This window comes from Heterodontus francisci, unplaced genomic scaffold (genome assembly GCF_036365525.1).
Source record: "Heterodontus francisci isolate sHetFra1 unplaced genomic scaffold, sHetFra1.hap1 HAP1_SCAFFOLD_66, whole genome shotgun sequence".
NCBI lineage: Eukaryota > Metazoa > Chordata > Chondrichthyes > Heterodontiformes > Heterodontidae > Heterodontus > Heterodontus francisci.
In genome coordinates this window covers 6,634,542-6,659,068 of record NW_027140986.1, presented here as the reverse complement: position 1 = coordinate 6,659,068, position 24,527 = coordinate 6,634,542, and positions in this window count along the sequence as shown.

Sequence of the window (24,527 nt, the reverse complement as noted above, 5' to 3'; positions counted from 1 at the left end):
CGAAATCCCCATACACACCTGGCAGGATCCTGATACACTGTGAAAACCCCATACAATCCTGGCAGGATCCTGATACACTGTGAAAACCCCAAACACACCTGGCAGGATCCTGATACATTGTTAAAACCCCATACACACCTGGCAGGATCCTGATGCACTGTGCAACACAATACACATATGGCAGGATCCTGACACACTGTGAAATCCCCATACACACCTGGCAGGATCCTGATACACAGTGAAATACACATACACACCTGGCAAGACCCTGACAAACTGTGAAACCCCATAAACACCTTGCAGGATCCTGATCAACTGTGAGACCCCCATACAAACCTGGAAAGAACCTGATACACTGTGAAAACACCATTCACACATGGCAGGATCCTTATCCACTGTGAAAACCCCATACACACCTGGCAGGATCCTGATCCACTGTGAAACCCCATACACATCTGGCAGGATCCTGATACACTGTGAAAACCCCATACACACCTGGCAGGATCCTGATCCACTATGATACCCCATTCACATCTGGCAGGATCCTGATCCACTTAGAAACCCCATTCAAATCTGGCAGGATCCTGATCCACTGTGAAAACCCATTCACATCTGGCAGGACCCTGAGACACTGTGAATCCCCATACACACCTGGCAGGATCCTGATACACTGTGAAACCCCAAACACACCGGGCAGTATCCTGATTCACTGTGAAAACCCCATACACTCCTGGCAGGATCCTGATACACTGTGAAAACCCCATACACACCTGGCAGGATCCTGAAACACTGTGAAAACCCCATGCACACGTGGCAGGATCCTGATCCACTTTGAAAACGCCATACACACCTGGCAGGATCCTGATACACTGTGAAAACCCCATACACTCCTGGCAGGATCCTGATACACTGTGAAAACCCCATCCAAACCTGGCAGGATCCTGATACTTTGATAAAACCCCATACACACCTGGCAGGATCCTGATGCACTGTGAAGCACCTTACACATCTGGCAGGATCCTGAAACACTGCGAAATCCCCATGCACACCTGGCAGGATCCTGATACACTGTGAAATACCCAAAGACACGTGGCAAGACCCTGACACACTGTGAAACCCCATAAACACCTGGCAGGATCCTGATCCACTGTGAAATACCCAAACACACGTGGCAAGACCCTGACACACTGTGAAACCCCATAAACACCTGGCAGGATCCTCATCCACTGTGAAACACCGTTCACATTTGTCATCATCCTGATACACTGTGAAACCCCATACACACCGGGCAGGATACTGATACACTGTGAAAACCCCATAAACACCTGGCAGGATCCTGATCCACTGTGAAAACCCCATGTACACCTGGCAGATCCTGATACACTGTGAAAAACCCATACACACCTGGCAGGACCCTGATACACTGTGAAAATCCCAAACACACCTGGCAGGATCCTGATCCACTGTGAAAACCCCATACACACGTGGCAGGATCCTGTGCACTGCGAAAACCCCCATACACACCTGGCAGGATCCTGATACACTGTGAAAACCCCAAACACACCTGGCAGGTAACTGATACACTGCGAAACCCCATACACACCTGGCAGGATCCTGACACACTGTGAAAACCCCATACACACCTGGCAGGATCCTGATCCACTGTGAAAACCCCATACACACCTGGCAGGATACGGATACACTGTGAAAACCCCATGCACACCTGGCAGTATCCTGATACACTGTGAAAACCCCATACACAGCTGGCTGATTACTGATCCACTGTGAAAACCCCGTACACACCTGGCAGGATCCTGATACACTGTGAAAACCCCATACACTCCGGGCAGGATCCTGATACACTGTGAAAACCCCATACACACCTGGCAGGATCCTGATCCACTGTGAAACCCCATACACTCTTGGCAAGATCCTGATCCACTGTGAATACCCATACACACCTGGCAGGATCCTGTTACACTGTGAAATCCCCATGCACACCTGGCAGGATCTTGATACACTGTGAAATACCCATACACACGTGGCAAGACCCTGACACACTGTGAAACCCCATAAACACCTGGCAGGATCCTGATACACTGTGAAAACCCCATAAACACCTGGCAGGATCCTGATGCACTGTGAAAACCCCATACACACCTGGCAGATCCTGTTACACTGTGAATACCCCAGACACACCTGGCAGGATCGTGATGCACTGTGAAAACCCCATGTACACCAGGCAGAATGCTGATACACAGTGAAACCCCATACACACCTGGCAGGATCCTGATGCACTGTGAAACCCCATAAACACCTGGCAGGATCCTGATACACTGTGAAAACCCCATAAACACCTGGCAGGATCCTGATACGCGGTGAAAACCCCATACACACCTGGCAGGTACGTGATCCACTGTGAAAACCCCACACACACCTGGCAGGATCCTGATCCACTGTGAAGCCCCATACACACTTGGCAGGATCCTGTTCCACTGTGAATCCCCATACACACCTGGCAGGATCCTGTTACACAGTGAAATCCCATACACACCTGGCAGGACCCTGATACACTGTGAAACCCCATACACACCTGGCAGGATACTGATACACTGTGAAAACCCCAGACACACCGGGCAGATCCTGATACACTGTGAAAACCCCGTACACACCTGTCAGGATCCTGATCCACTGTGAAAACCCCATGCACACCTGGCAGATAATGATACACTGTGAAAACCCCATACACACCTGGCAGGACCCTGATATACTGTGAAAATCCCAAACACACCTGGCAGGATCCTGATCCACTGTGAAAACCCCATACACACGTGGCAGGATCCTGGTGCACTGCGAAAACCCCCATACACACCTGGCAGGATCCTGATACACTGTGAAAACCCCAAACACACCTGGCAGGTAACTGATACACTGCGAAACCGCATACACACCTGGCAGGATCCTGACACTCTGTGAAAACCCCATACACACCTGGCAGGATCCTGATCCACTGTAAAAATCCCATACACACCTGGCAGGATACTGATACACTGTGAAAGCCCCATGCACACCTGGCAGTATCCTGATACACTGTGAAAACCCCATACACAGCTGGCTGGATCCTGATCCACTGTGAAAACCCCATACACTCCGGGCAGGATCCTGATACACTGTGAAAACCCCATACACACCTGGCAGGATCTTGATCCACTGTGAAACCCCATACACTCTTGGCAGGATCCTGATCCACTGTGAATACCCATACACACCTGGCAGGATACTGTTACACTTTGAAAACCCCATACACACCGGGCAGGATCCTGATACACTGTTAAAACCCCATACACACCTGGCAGGATCCTGATACACTTTGAAAAGCGCCATACACACCTGGCAGATACTGATACACTGTGAAAACCCCATGCACACCTGGCAGGATCCTGATACACTGTGAAAACCCCATACACACCTGGCAGGATCCTGATGCACTGTGAAACCCCATACACATCTGGCAGGATCCTGACACACTGTGAAAACCCCATACACACCTGGCAGGATCCTGATACACGGTGAAAATCCCATACACACCTGGCAAGAACCTGATACACTGTGAAAACCCCACACACACCTGGCAGGATCCTGATACACTGTGAAAACCCCATACACTCCGGGCAGGATCCTGATACACTGTGAAAACCCCATACACACCTGGCAGGATCCTGATCCACTGTGAAACCCCATACACTCTTGGCAGGATCCTGATCCACTGTGAATACCCATACACACCTGGCAGGATACTGTTACACTTTGAAAACCCCATACACACCGGGCAGGATCCTGATACACTGTTAAAACCCCATACACACCTGGCAGGATCCTGATACACTTTGAAAAGCGCCATACACACCTGGCAGATACTGATACACTGTGAAAACCCCATGCACACCTGGCAGGATCCTGATACACTGTGAAAACCCCATACACACCTGGCAGGATCCTGATGCACTGTGAAACCCCATACACATCTGGCAGGATCCTGACACACTGTGAAAACCCCATACACACCTGGCAGGATCCTGATACACGGTGAAAATCCCATACACACCTGGCAAGAACCTGAAACACTGTGAAAACCCCACACACACCTGGCAGGATCCTGATACACTGTGAAAACCCCATAAGCACCAGGCAGGATCCTGATGCACAGTGAAACCCCATACACACCTGGCAGGATCCTTGTCCACTGTGAAAACCCCATACACATCTGGCAGGATCCTGATCCACTGTGAAAACCCCATACACACCTGGCAGGATCCTGATCCACTGTGAAAACCCCATACACACCAGGCATGATCCTGATCCACTGTGAAAACCCCATACACATCTGGCAGGATCCTGACATACTGTGAAAACCCCATACACACCTGGCAGGACACTGATACAATGTGAAAACCCCATACACACCTGGCAGGATCCTGATCCACTGTGAAACCCCATTCACATCTGGCAGGATCCTGATACACTCCGAAAACCCCATACACACCTGGCAGGATCCTGATACACTGTGAAAACCCCATACACAACTGGCGGGATCCTGATGCACTGTGAAAACCCCATACACACCTGGGAGGATCCTGATACACTGTGAAAACCCCATACACATCTGGCAAGTTCCTGATGCACTGTGAAAACCCCATATACACCTGGCAGGATCCTGATACACTGTGAAAAACCCATACCTACCTGGCAGGACCATGATGCACTGTGAAAACCCCATGCACACCAGGCAGGATCCTGATAGACAGTGAAACCCCATACTCACCTGGCAGGATCCTGATACACTGTGAAACCCCATACACAACTGGCAGGATCCTGATCCACTGTGAAAACCCCATACACACCTGGCAGGATCCTGAAACACTGTGAAAACCCCATACACACCTGGCAGGATCCTGATCCACTGTGAAACCCCATTCTCATCTGTCAGGATCCGTATCCACTGTGTAAACCCCATACACACCTGAAGGATCCTGGTCCACTGTGGAAACCCATTCACATCTGGCAGGACCATGATACACTGCGAAAACCCCAAACACACCTGGAAGGACCCTGATACACTGTGAAACCCCATACACACCTAGCAGGAACCTGATACACTGTGAAACCCCCATACAAACCGGGCAGGATCCTGATACACTGTGAAACCCCCATACACACCTGGCAGGATCCTGATACACTGTTAAAACCCCATACACACCTGTCAGGATCCTGATGCACAGTGAAACCCCATGCACAACTGGCAGGATCCTGACTCACTGTGAAAACCCCATACACACCTGGCAGGATCCTGACACACTGTGAACTACCCATGCACACCTGGCAAGATCCTGACACATTGTGAAACCCCATAAACACCTGTCAGGATCCTGATCCACTGTGAAACCCCCATAAACACCTGGAAAGATCCTGATACACTGTTAAAACACCATTCACACCTGGCAGGATCCTGATCCACTGTGAAACCCCGTTCACATTTGGCAGCATCCTGATACACTGTGAACCCCCATACACACCTGGCAGGATCTTGATACACTGTGAAACCCCAGACACATCTGGCAGGATCCTGATACACTGTGAAACCCCCATACACACCTGGCAGGATCCTGATGCACTGTGAAAACCCATACACACCTGGCAGGATCCTGATACACTGTGAAACCCCCTTACACACCTGGCAGGATACTGATCCACTGTGAAAACCCCATACACACCTGGCAGGATCCTGATACACTATGAAAACCCATACACACCTGGCAGGATCCTGATCCACTGTGAAACCCCACACACACTTGGCAGGATCCTGATCCACTGTGAATCCCCATACACACCTGGCAGGATCCTGTTACACTGTGAAACCCCATACACACCTGGTAGGACCCTGATACGCTGTGTAACCCCATACACACCTGGCAGGATCCTCATACACTGTGAAACCCCATACACACCTGGCAGGATCCTGATACAATGTGAAAACCCCATACACACCTGGCAGATCCTGATACACTGTGAAAACCCCATACACACCTGGCAGGATCCTGGTGCACTGTGAAAACCCCCATACACACATGGCAGGATCCTGATACACTGTGAAAACCCCAAACACACCTGGCAGGTAACTGATACACTGTGAAACCCCATACACACCTGGCAGGATACTGACACACTGTGATAACACCATACACACCTGGCAGGATCCTGATCCACAGTGAAAACCCCAAACACACCTGGCAGGATCCTGATACACCGTGAAAACCCCATAAACTCCTGGCAGGATCTTGATACACTGTGAAAACCCCATACACACCTGGCAGGATCTTGATACACTGTGAAACCCCAGACACATCTGGCAGGATCCTGATACACTGTGAAACCCCCATACACACCTGGCAGGATCCTGATGCACTGTGAAAACCCATACACACCTGGCAGGATCCTGATACACTGTGAAACCCCCTTACACACCTGGCAGGATCCTGATCCACTGTGAAAACCCCATACACACCTGGCAGGATCCTGATACACTATGAAAACCCATACACACCTGGCAGGATCCTGATCCACTCTGAAACCCCACACACACTTGGCAGGATCCTGATCCACTGTGAATCCCCATACACACCTGGCAGGATCCTGTTACACTGTGAAACCCCATACACACCAGGCAGGACCCTGATACGCTGTGTAACCCCATACACACCTGGCAGGACCCTGATACACTGTGAAACCCCATACACACCTGGCAGGAACCTGATACAATGTGAAAACCCCATACACACCTGGCAGATCCTGATACACTGTGAAAACCCCATACACACCTGGCAGGATCCTGGTGCACTGTGAAAACCCCCATACACACATGGCAGGATCCTGATACACTGTGAAAACCCCAAACACACCTGGCAGGTAACTGATACACTGTGAAACCCCATACACACCTGGCAGGATACTGACACACTGTGATAACACCATACACACCTGGCAGGATCCTGATCCACAGTGAAAACCCAAACACACCTGGCAGGATCCTGATACACCGTGAAAACCCCATACACTCCTGGCAGGATCTTGATACACTGTGAAAACCCCATACACACCTGGCAGGATCCTGATACACTGTGAAAACCCCATACACACCTGGCAGGATCCTGATCTACTGTGAAAACCCCATACACACCTGGCAGGATCCTGAGACACTGTGAAAACCCCATACACTCCTGGCAGGATCCTGATCCACTGTGAAACCCCATACACACTTGGCAGGATCCTGATCCACTGTGAATCCCCATACACACCTGGCAGGATCCTGTTAAACTGTGAAAACCCCCATACACACCTGGCAGGATCCTGATACACTGTGAAAACCCCAAACACACCTGGCAGGTAACTGATACACTGTGAAACCCCATACACACCTGGCAGGATACAGACACACTGTGAAAACACCATGCACACCTGGCAGGATCCTGATCCACAGTGAAAACCCCATACACACCTGGCAGGATCCTGATGCACTGTGAAAACCCATACACACCTGGCAGGATCCTGATACACTGTGAAACCCCCATACACACCTGGCAGGATCCTGATCCACTGTGAAAACCCCATACACACCTGGCAGGATCCTGATACACTATGAAAACCCATACACACCTGGCAGGATCCTGATCCACTGTGAAACCCCACACACACTTGGCAGGATCCTGATCCACTGTGAATCCCCATACACACCTGGCAGGATCCTGTTACACTGTGAAACCCCATACACACCTGGCAGGACTCTGATACGCTGTGAAACCCCATACACACCTGGCAGGATCCTGATACACTGTGAAACCCCATACACACCTGACAGGATCCTGATACAATGTGAAAACCCCATACACACCTGGCAGATCCTGATACACTGTGAAAACCCCATACACACCAGGCAGGATCCTGGTGCACTGTGAAAACCCCCATACACACCTGGCAGGATCCTGAGACACTGTGAAAACCCCATACACTCCTGGCAGGATCCTGATCCACTGTGAAACCCCATACACACTTGGCAGGATCCTGATCCACTGTGAATCCCCATACACACCTGGCAGGATCCTGTTACACTGTGAAAACCCCCATACACACCTGGCAGGATCCTGATACACTGTGAAAACCCCAAACACACCTGGCAGGTAACTGATACACTGTGAAACCCCATACACACCTGGCAGGATACTGACACACTGTGAAAACACCATACACACCTGGCAGGATCCTGATCCACAGTGAAAACCCCATACACACCTGGCAGGATCCTGATGCACTGTGAAAACCCATACACACCTGGCAGGATCCTGATACACTGTGAAACCCCCATACACACCTGGCAGGATCCTGATCCACTGTGAAAACCCCATACACACCTGGCAGGATCCTGATACACTATGAAAACCCATACACACCTGGCAGGATCCTGATCCACTGTGAAACCCCACACACACTTGGCAGGATCCTGATCCACTGTGAATCCCCATACACACCTGGCAGGATCCTGTTACACTGTGAAACCCCATACACACCTGGCAGGACTCTGATACGCTGTGAAACCCCATACACACCTGGCAGGATCCTGATACACTGTGAAACCCCATACACACCTGACAGGATCCTGATACAATGTGAAAACCCCATACACACCTGGCAGATCCTGATACACTGTGAAAACCCCATACACACCAGGCAGGGTCCTGGTGCACTGTGAAAACCCCCATACACACCTGGCAGGATCCTGATACACTGTGAAAACCCCAAACACACCTGGCAGGTAACTGATACACTGTGAAACCCCATACACACCTGGCAGGATACTGACACACTGTGAAAACACCATACACACCTGGCAGGATCCTGATCCACAGTGAAAACCCCAAACACACCTGGCAGGATCCTGATACACCGTTAAAACCCCATACACTCCTGGCAGGATCTTGATACACTGTGAAAACCCCATACACACCTGGCGGGATCCTGATCCACTGTGAAAACCCCATACAGACCTGGCAGGATCCTGATACACTATGAAAACCCATACACACCTGGCAGGATCCTGATCCACTGTGAAACCCCACACACACTTGGCAGGATCCTGATCCACTGTGAATCCCCATACACACCTGGCAGGATCCTGTTACACTGTGAAACCCCATACACACCTGGCAGGACCCTGATACGCTGTGAAACCCCATACACACCTGGCAGGATCCTGATACACTGTGAAACCCCATACACACCTGGCAGGATCCTGATACAATGTGAAAACCCCATACACACCTGGCAGATCCTGATACACTGTGAAAACCCCATACACACCTGGCAGGATCCTGGTGCACTGTGAAAACCCCCATACACACCTGGCAGGATCCTGATACACTGTGAAAACCCCAAACACACCTGGCAGGTAACTGATACACTGTGAAACCCCATACACACCTGGCAGGATACTGACACACTGTGAAAACACCATACACACCTGGCAGGATCCTGATCCACAGTGAAAACCCCAAACACACCTGGCAGGATCCTGATACACCGTTAAAACCCCATACACTCCTGGCAGGATCTTGATACACTGTGAAAACCCCATACACACCTGGCAGGATCCTGAGACACTGTGAAAACCCCATACACTCCTGGCAGGATCCTGATCCACTGTGAAACCCCATACACACTTGGCAGGATCCTGATCCACTGTGAATCCCCATACACACCTGGCAGGATCCTGTTACACTTTGAAACCCCATACAAACCTGGCAGGACTCTGATACACTGTGAAACCCCATACACACCTGGCAGGATACTGATACACTGTGAAAACCCCGTACACACCTGGCAGGATCCTGATCCACTTTGAAAACCCCATACACGACTGGCAGATCCTGATACACTGTGAAAACCCCATACACACCTGGCAGGACACTGATACACTGTGAAAACCCCAAGCACACCTGGCAGGATCCTGATCCACTGTGAAAACACCATAAAAACGTGGCAGGATCCTGGTGCACTGTGAAAACCCCCATACACTCCTGGCAGGATCCTGATACACTGTGAAAACCCCAAACACACCTGGCATGTAACTGAGACACTGTGAAACCCCATACACACCTGGCAGGATCCTGATACACTGTGAAAACACCATACACACCTGGCAGGTACCTGATCCACTGTGAAAACCACATACACACCTGGCAGGATCCTGATACACTGTGAAAACCCCATACACACCTGGCAGGATCCTGATACACTGTGAAAACCCCATGCACACCTGGCAGGATCCTGGTACACTGTGAAAACCCCATACACACCGGGCAGGATCCTGATCCACTGTGAAAACCCCATACACACCTGGCAGGATCCTGATACACTGTGAAAACCCCATACACTCCTGGCAGGATCCTGATACACTGTGAAAACCCCATATACACCTGGCAGGATGCTGCTACACTGTGCAAACCCAACGCACCTGGCAGGATCCTGATCCACTGTGAAAACCCCATACACACCTGGCAGGATCCTGATACACTGTGAAAACCCCATACACTCCTGGCAGGATCCTGATACACTGTGAAAACCCCATATACACCTGGCAGGATCCGAATACACTGTGAAAACCCAACGCACCTGGCAGGATCCTGATGCACTGTGAAACCCCATACACATCTCGCAGGATCCTGACACACTGTGAAAACCCCATACACACCTGGCAGGATCCTGACACACTGTGAAAACCCCATACACACCTGGCAAGACGCTGATACACTGTGAAAACCCCATACGCACCTGTCAGGACCATGATGCACTGTGAGAACCCCATGAACACCAGGCAAGCTCCAGATACACAGTGAAACCCCATCCACTCCTGGTAGGAACCTGATACACTGTGAAACGCCATACACACCGGGCTGGATCCTGATCCACTGTGAAAACCCCATACAAACCTGGCTGGATCCGGATACACTGTGAAAACCCAAACACACCTGGCAGGATCCTGATTAACTGTGAAACCCCATGCACACCTGGCAGGATCCTGGCCCACTGTGAAAACCCCACACACACCTGGCAGGATCCAGTTACACTGTGGAAACCCCATACACATCTGGCAGGATCCTGATCCACTGTGAAAACCCCATACACACCTGGCAGGATACTGATCCACTGTGAAAACCCCATACACACCTGGCAGCATCCTGATCCACAGTGAAACCCCTTACACATCTGGCAGGATCCTGACACACTGTGAAAAACCCATACACACCTGGCAGGATCCCGATCTACTGTGAAAACCCATTCACATCTGGCAGGGTCCTGACACACTGTGAAAACCCCATACACACCTGGCAGGATCCTGATACAATGTTAAAACCCCATACACACCTGGCAGGATCCTGATCCACTGTGATACCCCATACACACCTGACAGGATCCTGATACACTGTGAAAACCCCATACACAACTGGCAGGATCCTGATACACTGTGAAATCCCCATACACACCTGGCAGGTTCCTGATGCACTGTTAAAACCCCATACACACCGGACAGGATCCTGATACACTGTGAAAACCCCATACACACCTGGCAAGACCCTGATACACTGTGAAAACCCCATACACACCTGGCAAGTTCCTGATACACTGTGAAAACCCCATACACACCTGGCAGGAACATGATGCACTGTGAAAACCACATGTACACCAGGCAGGTTCCTGATACACAGTGAAACCCCAGACACACCTGGCAGGATCCTGATACACTGTGAAACCCCATACACACCTGGCAGGATCCTGAAACACTGTGAAAACCCCATACACACCTGGCAGGATACTGATACACTGTGAAAACTCCATACACACCTGGTAGGATACTGATCCAATGTGAAATCCCCATACAAACCTGGCAGGATCCTGATACACTATGAAACCCCCATACACACCTGGCAGGATCCTGATACACTGTGAAAACCTCAAACACACCTGGCAGGATCCTGATATACTGTGAAAACCCATACACACCTGGCAGGATCCTGATCCACTGTGAAAACACCATAAAAACGTGGCAGGATCCTGGTGCACTGTGAAAACCCCCATACACTCCTGGCAGGATCCTGATACACTGTGAAAACCCCAAACACACCTGGCATGTAACTGAGACACTGTGAAACCGCATACACACCTGGCAGGATCCTGATACACTGTGAAAACCCCATATACACCTGGCAGGATGCTGCTACACTGTGCAAACCCAACGCACCTGGCAGGATCCTGATCCACTGTGAAAACCCCATACACACCTGGCAGGATCCTGATACACTGTGAAAACCCCATACACTCCTGGCAGGATCCTGATACACTGTGAAAACCCCATATACACCTGGCAGGATCCGAATACACTGTGAAAACCCAACGCACCTGGCAGGATCCTGATGCACTGTGAAACCCCATACACATCTCGCAGGATCCTGACACACTGTGAAAACCCCATACACACCTGGCAGGATCCTGACACACTGTGAAAACCCCATACACACCTGGCAAGACGCTGATACACTGTGAAAACCCCATACGCACCTGTCAGGACCATGATGCACTGTGAGAACCCCATGAACACCAGGCAAGCTCCAGATACACAGTGAAACCCCATCCACTCCTGGTAGGAACCTGATACACTGTGAAACGCCATACACACCGGGCTGGATCCTGATCCACTGTGAAAACTCCATACAAACCTGGCTGGATCCGGATACACTGTGAAAACCCAAACACACCTGGCAGGATGCTGATTAACTGTGAAACCCCATGCACACCTGGCAGGATCCTGGCCCACTGTGAAAACCCCACACACACCTGGCAGGATCCAGTTACACTGTGGAAACCCCATACACATCTGGCAGGATCCTGATCCACTGTGAAAACCCCATACACACCTGGCAGGATACTGATCCACTGTGAAAACCCCATACACACCTGGCAGCATCCTGATCCACAGTGAAACCCCTTACACATCTGGCAGGATCCTGACACACTGTGAAAAACCCATACACACCTGGCAGGATCCCGATCTACTGTGAAAACCCATTCACATCTGGCAGGGTCCTGACACACTGTGAAAACCCCATACACACCTGGCAGGATCCTGATACACTGTTAAAACCCCATACACACCTGGCAGGATCCTGATCCACTGTGATACCCCATACACACCTGACAGGATCCTGATACACTGTGAAAACCCCATACACAACTGGCAGGATCCTGATACACTGTGAAATCCCCATACACACCTGGCAGGTTCCTGATGCACTGTTAAAACCCCATACACACCGGACAGGATCCTGATACACTGTGAAAACCCCATACACACCTGGCAAGACCCTGATACACTGTGAAAACCCCATACACACCTGGCAAGTTCCTGATACACTGTGAAAACCCCATGCACACCTGGCAGGAACATGATGCACTGTGAAAACCACATGTACACCAGGCAGGTTCCTGATACACAGTGAAACCCCAGACACACCTGGCAGGATCCTGATACACTGTGAAACCCCATACACACCTGGCAGGATCCTGAAACACTGTGAAAACCCCATACTCACCTGGCAGGATACTGATACACTGTGAAAACTCCATACACACCTGGTAGGATACTGATCCAATGTGAAATCCCCATACAAACCTGGCAGGATCCTGATACACTATGAAACCCCCATACACACCTGGCAGGATCCTGATACACTGTGAAAACCTCAAACACACCTGGCAGGATCCTGATATACTGTGAAAACCCATACACACCTGGCAGGATCCTGATCCACTGTGAAAACACTATAAAAACGTGGCAGGATCCTGGTGCACTGTGAAAACCCCCATACACTCCTGGCAGGATCCTGATACACTGTGAAAACCCCAAACACACCTGGCATGTAACTGAGACACTGTGAAACCCCATACACACCTGGCAGGATCCTGATACACTGTGAAAACACCATACACACCTGGCAGGTACCTGATCCTCTGTGAAAATCACATACACACCTGGCAGGATCCTGATACACTGTGAAAACCCCATACACACCTGGCAGGATCCTGATACACTGTGAAAACCCCATGCACACCTGGCAGGATCCTGATACACTGTGAAAACCCCATACACTCCTGGCAGGATCCTGATACACTGTGAAAACCCCTTATACACCTGGCAGGATGCTGCTACACTGTGCAAACCCAACGCACCTGGCAGGATCCTGATCCACTGTGAAAACCCCATACACACCTGGCAGGATCCTGATACACTGTGAAAACCCCATACACTCCTGGCAGGATCCTGATACACTGTGAAAACCCCATATACACCTGGCAGGATCCGAATACACTGTGAAAACCCAACGCACCTGGCAGGATCCTGATGCACTGTGAAACCCCATACACATCTCGCAGGATCCTGACACACTGTGAAAACCCCATACACACCTGGCAGGATCCTGACACACTGTGAAAACCCCATACACACCTGGCAAGACGCTGATACACTGTGAAAACCCCATACGCACCTGTCAGGACCATGATGCACTGTGAGAACCCCATGAACACCAGGCAAGCTCCAGATACACAGTGAAACCCCATCCACTCCTGGTAGGAACCTGATACACTGTGAAACGCCATACACACCGGGCTGGATCCTGATCCACTGTGAAAACCCCATACAAACCTGGCAGGATCCGGATACACTGTGAAAACCCAAACACACCTGGCAGGATCCTGATTAACTGTAAAACCCCATGCACACCTGGCAGTATCCTGGCCCACTGTGAAAACCCCACACACACCTGGCAGGATCCAGTTACACTGTGGAAACCCCATACACATCTGGCAGGATCCTGATCCACTGTGAAAACCCCATACACACCTGGCAGGATACTGATCCACTGTGAAAACCCCATACACACCTGGCAGCATCCTGATCCAGAGTGAAACCCCTTACACATCTGGCAGGATCCTGACACACTGTGAAAAACCCATACACACCTGGCAGGATCCCGATCTACTGTGAAAACCCATTCACATCTGGCAGGGTCCTGACACACTGTGAAAACCCCATACACACCTGGCAGGATCCTGATACACTGTTAAAACCCCATACACACCTGGCAGGATCCTGATCCATTGTGATACCCCATACACACCTGACAGGATCCTGATACACTGTGAAAACCCCATACACAACTGGCAGGATCCTGATACACTGTGAAATCCCCATACACACCTGGCAGGTTCCTGATGCACTGTTAAAACCCCATACACACCGGACAGGATCCTGATACACTGTGAAAACCCCATACACACCTGGCAAGACCCTGATACACTGTGAAAACCCCATACACACCTGGCAAGTTCCTGATACACTGTGAAAACCCCATACACACCTGGCAGGATCATGATGCACTGTGAAAACCACATGTACACCAGGCAGCTTCCTGATACACAGTGAAACCCCAGACACACCTGGCAGGATCCTGATACACTGTGAAACCCCATACACACCTGGCAGGATCCTGAAACACTGTGAAAACCCCATACACACCTGGCAGGATACTGATACACTGTGAAAACTCCATACACACCTGGTAGGATACTGATCCAATGTGAAATCCCCATACAAACCTGGCAGGATCCTGATACACTGTGAAAACCTCAAACAAACCTGGCAGGATCCTGATATACTGTGAAAACCCATACACACCTGGCAGGATCCTGATCCACCGTGAAAACCCATACACACCTGGCAGGATCCTGATTCACTGTGAAAACCCCATACACACCTGGCAGATCCTGATACACTGCGAAAACCCCATACACACCTGGCAGGATACTGATCCAATGTGAAAACCACATACACGACTGGCCGATCCTGATACACTGTGAAAACCCCATAAACACCTGGCAGGACCCTGATACACTGTGAAAACCGCAAACACACCTGGTAGGATCCTGATCCACTGTGAAAACACCACAAACACGTGGCAGGATCCTGGTGCACTGTGAAAACCCCCATACACACCTGGCAGTATCCTGATACACTGTGAAAACCCGAAACACACCTGGCATGTAACTGAGACACTGTGAAACCCCATACACACCTGGCAGGATCCTGATACACAGTGAAAACACCATACACACCTGGCAGGAACCTGATCCACTGTGAAAATCCCATACACACCTGGCAGGATCCTGATACACTGTGAAAACCCCATACACACCTGGCAGGATCCTGATACACTGTGAAAACCCCATGCACACCTGGCAGGATCCTGATACACTGTGAAAACCCCATACACACCGGGCAGGATCCTGATCCACTGTGAAAACCCCATACACACCTGGCAGGATCCTAATACACTGTGAAAACCCCATACACTCCTGGCAGGATCCTGATACACTGTGAAAACCCCATATACACCTGGCAGGATCCTGATACACTGTGAAAACCCAACGCACCTGGCAGGATCCTGATCCACTGTGAAAACCCCATACACACCTGGCAGGATCCTGATACACTGTGAAAACCCCATACACTCCTGGCAGGATCCTGATACACTGTGAAAACCCCATATACACCTGGCAGGATCCGAATACACTGTGAAAACCCAACGCACCTGGCAGGATCCTGATGCACTGTGAAACCCCATACACATCTCGCAGGATCCTGACACACTGTGAAAACCCCATACACACCTGGCAGGATCCTGACACACTGTGAAAACCCCATACACACCTGGCAAGACGCTGATACACTGTGAAAACCCATACGCACCTGTCAGGACCATGACGCACTGTGAGAACCCCATGAAAACCAGGCAAGCTCCAGATACACAGTGAAACCCCATCCACTCCTGGTAGGATCCTGATACACTGTGAAACGCCATACACACCGGGCTGGATCCTGATCCACTGTGAAAACCCCATACACACCTGGCTGGATCGGGATACACTGTGAAAACCCAAACACACCTGGCAGGATCCTGATCAACTGTGAAACCCCATGCACACCTGGCAGGATCCTGGCCCACTGTGAAAACCCCACACACACCTGGCAGGATCCAGTTACACTGTGGAAACCCCATACACATCTGGCAGGATCCTGATCCACTGTGAAAACCCCATACACACCTGGCAGGATACTGATCCACTGTGAAAACCCCATACACACCTGGCAGCATCCGGATCCACAGTGAAACCCCTTACACATCTGGCAGGATACTGATACACTGTGAAAACCCCATACACAACTGGCAGGATCCTGATACACTGTGAAAACCCCAAACACACCTGGCAGGATCCTGATGCACTGTTAAAACCCCATACACACCTGACAGGATCCTGATACACTTTGAAAACCCCATACACACCTGGCAAGTCCCTGATACACTGTGAAAACCCCATACACACCTGGCAAGTTCCTGATCCAATGTGAAATCCCCATACAAACCTGGCAGGATCCTGACACACTGTGAAAAACCCATACACACCTGGCAGGATCCCGATCTACTCTGAAAACCCATACACATCTGCAGGGTCCTGACACACTGTGAAAACCCCATACACACCTGGCAGGATCCTGATACACTGTGAAAACCCCATACACACCTGTCAGGATCCTGATCCACTGTGAAACCCCATACACACCTGACAGGATCCTGATACACTGTGAAAACCCCATACACAACTGGCAGGATCCTGATACACTGTGTAAACCCCATACACACCTGGCAGGATCCTGATGCACTGTTAAAACCCCATACACACCTGACAGGATCCTGATACACTGTGAAAACCCCATACACACCTGGCAAGGCCCTGATACACTGTGAAAACCCCATACGCACCTGGCAAGTTCCTGATACACTGTGAAAACCCCATACACACCTGGCAGGAACATGATGCACTGTGAAAACCACATGTACACCAGGCAGGTTCCTGATACACTGTGAAACCCCAGACACACCTGGCAGGATCCTGATACACTGTGAAACCCCATACACACCTGGCAGGATCCTGAAACACTGTGAAAACCCCATACACACCTGGCAGGATACTGATACACTGTGAAAACCCCATACACACCTGGCAGGATACTGATTCAATGTGAAATCCCCATTCAAACCTGGCAGGATCCTGATACACTATGAAACCTCCATACACACCTGGCAGGATTCTGATACACTATGAAATCCTCAAACACACCTGGCAGGATCCTGATATACTGTGAAAACCCATACACACCTGGCAGGATCCTGATCCACCGTGAAAACCCATACACACCTGGCAGGATCCTGATCCACTGTGAAAACCCCATACACACCTGGCAGGATTCTCTTACACTGTGGAAACCCCAAACACATCTGGCAGGATCCTGATCGACTGCGAAAACCCCATACACACCTGGAAGGATCCTGATCCACTGTGAAAACCCCATACACTCCTGGCAGATTCTGATGCACTGTGAAAACCGCATACACACCTGGCAGGATCCTGATACACTGTGAAAATCCCATGCACACCTGGCAGGATCCTGATACACTGTGAAAACCCCATACACACCGGGCAGGATCCTGATCCACTGTGAAAACCCCATACACACCTGGCAGGATCCTGATACACTGTGAAAATCCCATACACATCTGGCAGGGTCCTGACACACTGTGAGACCCCCATACACACCTGGCAGGATCCTGATATACTGTTAAAACCCCATACACACCTGTCAGGATCCTGATCCACTGTGAAACCCCATACACACCTGACAGGATCCTGATACACTGTGAAAACCCCATACACAACTGGCAGGATCCTGATACACTGTGTAAACCCCATACACACCTGGCAGGATCCTGATGCACTGTTAAAACCCCATACACACCTGACAGGATCCTGAAACACTGTGAAAACCCCATACACACCTGGCAAGACCCTGATACACTGTGAAAACCCCATACACACCTGGCAAGTTCCTGATACACTGTGAAAACCCCATACACACCTGGAAGGAACATGATGCACTGTGAAAACCACATGTACACCAGGCAGGTTCCTGATACACAATGAAACCCCAGACACACCTGGCAGGATCCTGATACACTGTGAAACCCCATACACACCTGGCAGGATACTGAAACACTGTGAAAACCCCATACACACCTGGCAGGATACTGATACACTGTGAAAACCCCATACACACCTGGCAGGATACTGATCCAATGTGAAATCCCCATTCAAACCTGGCAGGATCCTGATACACTATTAAACCCCCATACACAACTGGCAGGATTCTGATACACTGTGAAAACCTCAAACACACCTGGCAGGATCCTGATATACTGTGAAAACCCATACACACCTGGCAGGATCCTGATCCACCGTGAAAGCCCATACACACCTGGCAGGATCCTGATCCACTGTGAAAACCCCATACACATCTGTCAGGATTCTCTTACACTGTGGAAACCCCATACACATCTGGCAGGATCCTGATCCACTGTGAAAACCCCATACACTCCTGGCAGATTCTGATGCACTGTGAAAACCCCATACACACCTGGCAGGACACTGAGACACTTTGAATACTCCATACACACCTGGAAGGATCCTGATACACTGTGAAAAACCCATACACACCTGGCAGGTTCCTGATCCACTGTGAAACTACATTCACATCTGGCAGGATCCTGATCCACTGTGAAACCCCATTCACATCTGGCAGGATCCTGATCCACTGTGAAACCCCATTCACATCTGGCAGGAGCCTGATACACTGTGAAAACCCCAAACAAACCTGGCATGATCCTGAGACACTGTGAAAACCCCTTACACACCTGGCAGGACCCTGATACACTGTGAAAACCCCATACACTGCTGGCAGGATGCTGATACACTGTGAAAACCCCATACACACCTTGCAGGATCCTGATACACTGTGAAAACACCATACACGCCTGGCAGGATCCTGATTCACTGTGAAAACCCCATACTCACCTGGCTGGATCCTGATCCACTGTGAAAACTCCATACACACCTGGCAGGATCCTGTTACACAGTGAAAACCCCATACACACCTGGCAGGATCCTGTTAGACTGTGAAAACCCCAAACTCACCTGGCAGGATCCTGATCCACTGTGAAAACCCCATACACACCTGGCAGGCCCCTGATACACTGTGAAAATCCTGCAAACACCTGGCTGATCCTGATGCACTGCGAAACCCGATGCACACCTGGCAGGATCCTGATAAACTGTGAAAAACCCATACACACCTGGCAGGACACTGACACACTGTGAAAACCCCATACACACCTGGCAGGATCCTGATACACTGTGAAAACCCCATACATGCCTGGCAGGATCCTGATACACTATGAATCCCCCATACACACCTGGCAGGATCCTGATCCACTGTGAAAACCCATACACATCTGGCAGGATCCTGACATACTGTGAAAACCCCATACACACCTGGCAGGATCCTGATACACTGTGAAAACCCCAAACACACCTGGCAGGATCCTGATACACTGTGAAAACCCCATACACACCAGGCAGGATCATGATAGACAGTGAAACCCCATACACACCTGGCAGGATCCTGATACACTGTGAAACCCCATACACAGCTGGCAGGATCCTGATCCACTGTGAAAACCCCATACACACCTGGCAGGATCCTGAAACTCTGTGAAAACCCATACACACCTGGCAGGATCCTGAGACACTCTGAAAAGCCCAAAAACACCTGGCAGGATCCTGATCCACTGTGAAACCCCATACACACCTGGCAGGATCCTGATCCACTGTGAAACCCCATACACACCTGGCAGGATCCTGATCCACTGTGAAAACCCCATACACACCTGGCAGGATCATGTTACACTGTGGAAACCCCATACACATCTGGCAGGATCCTGATCCAATGTGAAAACCCCATACACACATGGCAGGATCCGTATCCACTGTGAAAACCCCATACACACCTGTCAGGATCCTGATCCACTGTGAAAACCCATACACATCTGGCAGGATCCTGACACACTGCGAAAATCCCAAACACACCTGGAAGGATCCTGATACACTGTGAAAACCCCATACACACCTGGCAGGATCCTGATTCACTGTGAAACCCAATTCTCATCTGGCAGGATCCAAATCCACTGTGAAAACCCATTCACATCTGGCAGGATCCTGATCCACTGTGAAACCCCATTCACATCTGGCAGGACCCTGAAACACTGTGAAACCCCATACACACCTGGCAGGATCCTGATGCACTGTGAAACCCCATACACACCTGGCAGGATCCTGATACACTGTGAAACCCAAATACAAACCGGGCAGGATCCTGATACACTGTGAAAACCCCATACACACCTGGCAGGATCCTGATGCACAGTGAAACCCCATGCACATCTGGCAGGATCCTGACACACTGTGAAAACCCCATACACACCTGTCAGGATCCTGATACACTGTGAACTTCCCATACACACCTGGCAAGATCCTGACACACTGTGAAACCCCATAAACACCTGTCAGGATCCTGATCCACTGTGAAACCCCCATACACACCTGGAAAGATCCTGATACACTGTTAAAACACCATTCACACCTGGCAGGATCCTGATCCACTGTGAAACCCCGTTCACATTTGGCAGCATCCTGATACACTGTGAAACCCCATACACGTCTGGCAGGATCTTGACACACTGTGAAACCCCAGACACATCTGGCAGGATCCTGATGCACTGTGAAAACCCATACACACCTGGCAGATCCAGATACACTGTGAATACCCCATAAACAACTGTCAGGATCCTGATGCACTGTGAAATCCCCATGTACACCAGGCAGGATCCTGATACACAGTGAAACCCCCATACACACCTGGCAGGATCCTGATGCACTGTGAAACCCCATACACACCTGGCAGGATCCTGATACACTGTGAAACCCCCATACACACCTGGCAGGATCCTGATCCACAGTGAAAACCCCATACACACCTGGCAGGATCCTGATACACTATGAAAACCCATACACACCTGGCAGGATCCTGATCCACTGTGAAACCCCATACACACTTGGCAGGATCCTGATCCACTGTGAAACCCCATAAACACTTGGCAGGATCCTTATCCACTGTGAAAACCCCATACACACCTGGCAGGATCCTGATACACTGTGAAAACCCCAAACTCACCTGGCAGGTAACCGATACACTGTGAAACCCCATACACACCTGGCAGGATACTGATACACTGTGAAAACACCATACACACCTGGCAGGATCCTGATCCACAGTGAAAACCCCATACACACCTGGCAGGATCCTGATACACCGTGAAAACCCCATACACTCCTGGCAGGATCCTGATACACTGTGAAAACCCCATAAACACCTGGCAGGATTCTGATACACTGTGAAAATCCCATACACACCTGGCAGGATCCTGATCCACTGTGAAAACCCAATACACACCTGGCAGGATCCTGATAAAACTGTGAAAACCCCATACACTCCTGGCAGGATCCTGATACACTGTGAAAACCCCATACACACCTGGCAGGATCCTGATCCACTGTGAAACCCCATAAACACATGGCTGGATCCTGATCCACTGTGAATCCACATACACACCTGGCAGGATCCTGTTATACTGTGAAACCCCATACACACCTGGAAGGACACTGATACACTGTGAAACCCCATACACACCTGGCAGGATACAGATACACTGTGAAAACCCCGTACACACCTGGCAGGATCCTGATCCACTGTGAAAACCCCATACACGACTGGCAGATCCTGATACACTGTGAGAACCCCATACACACCTGGCAGGACCCTGATGCACTATGAAAACCCCAAACACACCTGGCAGGATCCTGATCCACTGTGAAAACCCCAAACACACCTGGCAGGTAACTGAGACACTGTGAAACCCCATACACTTTTGGCAGGATCCTGATACACTGTGAAAACACCATACACTCCTGGCAGGATCCTGATCCACTGTGAAAACCCCATACACACCTGGCAGGATCCTGATACACTGTGAAAATCCCATACACACCTGGCAGGATCCTGATACACTGTGAAAACCCCATGCACACCTGGCAGGATCCTGATCCACTGTGAAAACCCCATCCACACCTGGCAGGATCCTGATACACTGTGAAAACCCCATACACTCCTGGCAGGATCCTGATACACTGTGAAAACCCCATACACACCTGGCAGGACCCTGATGCACTATGAAAACCCCAAACACACCTGGCAGGATCCTGATCCACTGTGAAAACCCCAAACACACCTGGCAGGTAACTGAGACACTGTGAAACCCCATACACTTTTGGCAGGATCCTGATACACTGTGAAACCCCATACACTTCTGGCAGGATCCTGACGCACTGTGAAAATCACATACACACCTGGCAGGATCCTGATACACTGTGAAAACCCCATACACACCTGGCAAGACGCTGATACACTGTGAAAACCCCACACACACCTGGCAGGATCCTGATACACTGTGAAAACCCCATACAGACCTGGCAGGACCATGATGCACTGTGAGAACCCCATGAACACCAGGCAGGCTCCAGATACACTGTGAAACCAAATCCACTCCTGGTAGGATCCTGATACACTGTGAAACGCCATACACACCTGGCAGGATCCTGATACACTGTGAAAACCCCATGTACACCTGGCTGGATTCTGATACACTGTGAAAACCCCCATACACACCAGGCTGGATCCTGATCCACTGTGAAAACCCCAAGCACACCTGGCAGGATCCTGATATACTGTGAAAACCCAAAGGCACCTGGCAGGATCCTGATCAACTGTGAAACCCCATGCACACCTGGCAGGATCCTGGCCCACTGTGAAATCCCCACACACACCTGTAAGGATCCTGTTACACTGTGGAAACCCCATACACATCTGGCAGGATCCTGATCCATTGTGAAAACCCCCATACACACCTGGCAGGATCCTGATACACTGTGAAAACCCCAAACTCACCTGGCAGGTAACTGATACACTGTGAAATCACTATACACACCTGGCAGGATCCTGATCCACAGTGAAAACCCCATACACACCTGGCAGGATCCTGATACACCGTGAAAAGCCCACACACTCCTGGCAGGATCCTGATACACTGTGAAAACCCCAGACACTCCTGGCAGGATCCTGATACACTGTGAAAATCCCTTACACACCTGGCAGGATCCTGATCCACTGTAAAAACCCCATGCACTCCTGGCAGGAACCTGATACACAGTGAAAACCCCATGCACTCCTGGCAGGATCCTGATACACTGTGAAAACCCCATACACACCTGGCAGGATCCTGATCCACTGTGAAACCCCATAA